The sequence below is a fragment of the Monodon monoceros genome, unplaced genomic scaffold, assembly GCF_005190385.1.
Source record: "Monodon monoceros isolate NGI ecotype Baffin Bay Population unplaced genomic scaffold, NGI_Narwhal_1 Super_Scaffold_22, whole genome shotgun sequence".
Lineage (NCBI taxonomy): Eukaryota > Metazoa > Chordata > Mammalia > Artiodactyla > Monodontidae > Monodon > Monodon monoceros.
In genome coordinates this window covers 10,574,903-10,576,635 of record NW_021703779.1, presented here as the reverse complement: position 1 = coordinate 10,576,635, position 1,733 = coordinate 10,574,903, and the positions used below count along the sequence as shown (strand labels likewise).

General features: G+C 55.9%; 1 pseudogene; it reads right to left on the bottom strand.

Annotated features, from left to right (window-relative positions):
* Positions 1 to 595, bottom strand: part of LOC114906432 — a 1,930-nt pseudogene extending 1,335 nt beyond the window's left edge.
* Positions 596 to 1,733: the final 1,138 nt, after the last annotated feature.

The window sequence follows — 1,733 nt, the reverse complement described above, 5'->3', positions numbered from 1 at the left end:
CAGCTGTGCGCGTGGAAGGGCCGCAGCGCCAGCAGCCCCCGAGCGTCGGGCCCCGACGGGTTGCTGAAGATACGGCGGAACAGGCCGTGGTGGCCGGCGGCGCGCAGCGCACTCTCCACGCCAAAGGTGTTGGCGTCTGAGATGAGAATAACCTCAAAGCAGGCGCACTGCTTGGCCACAAACTGCAGCAGCTCGCCCATGCCGGGCGACAGGTGGATGGCCTCGTAGATGGCGCGCAGGTCCCGCGGCCGCACGCCCTACTCGCCCAGGTACTGGAAGACGTGCTGCATGTACTCCTGTAGAAGCCCTCGCGCTAGGTGGCACGCAGGCTCTCAGGCAGCCGCTGGCCCGCCGCGGCGCGCGCACGACGGAGTCGTCGCTGTTTTCGTCCACGATAGTCTCGTCAAAGTTGAAGGTCAGGAGGAAGAGCGGCGCGCCCGGCGCAGCCATCCCGCTGTCCTCTACCAGCTTTGTCCTGAGCGATCTAATCCTTTTGTGGTCACCAAAAATAGTCCCTCAGAGGAAAGGGGGACAGGACCTCTGAGCTTCTCATGTAGGGTGGGGAGCGGCGGCTGCAGAGGTCTGTCCCGGCTGAGTTTGGAGTGTAAAGAGTGGGGAGAGCGCCTAGCTGAGGTATTTGGGCGCAGGATGGAGCAAGGGGTGCTTACGGGGATTGGAGGGGACGCTGTGTCTTATCCATCCCCGGATTTCTGGGCTCCGGCTCTCACGAGTCCCTCCAGTCCAGAGGGTCCGTGAACGATGTGCATCTGGGCCGTTCCCTCCACTTGCCCCCCATCCCCATGTTATGTATTTTTAACCACAATAAAAAAAATGAATGAAGCACTGATAATACATGTTACAACATGGATAAACATTGAAAACATTCTAAGTCAAAGAAGTCATACTGAAAAGGCCACTCATATCACAATCATCTTGTGTGCTTTAAATCCATAGCAGTTTTGAAAATGAGGGGATGGGACTTCCCTGGTGGTCCAGTGGTTAAGACTCTGCACTCCCAATGTAGGGGGCACAGTTTCGATCCTTGGTCGGGGAACTAAAATCCCGCTTGCACAGCATGGCCAAAAAATAAAATAAAATAAACGTCATTGGCCTGGTTTTGGGTCATAGCATCGTCCTTGAACCCATCAGAGCAACCATAGGATGGAACATGGGATTGGCTAGATGTGGATCATATGCCCATCTTCAAGGTGGGTGGAACATAGCATCAGCCCTCTGGAACTGTTTGGACTGGAAACAGGTAAGAAGTTCCCAAAGGAAAGCTGAGGTTCTGGACTTTGGCATGAGAACAGATGCTGGCTTGGGGAAAGTGGCAGATTCAATTGCCCAGCAGCATGGTCAGCTCAGTAATTGGCCACAGAGGCTTGACAGGGACCAGACTGGCCTGAGCTGGAGGACCACAGATGCCTGCCTGGATGGTCAGAGGTCAAGGGCTGTCCTGAGACTTGATGTCTGTTGATGCCCACTCAGATGGGACAAAGGATGCCTGCAGTCCCAGGAGGGCCCCACCAGCCCTTAGGAGGCAGCACCTGGGGGCTGGTAGGTCGTTGCACCAAGTTCTGTATAAATTCATAACATGTCCATGGAGTGACCTCAGCCAGGCCTGTGCTGGACCGGGGCTGCCCAGGCCAAGTGGGGCCAGCACTACTCTTTCCAGTTCAGATGGGAGGAGGAAACCTTGTGGACTTCTGAGGCCCTAACAACCATTGACTGAG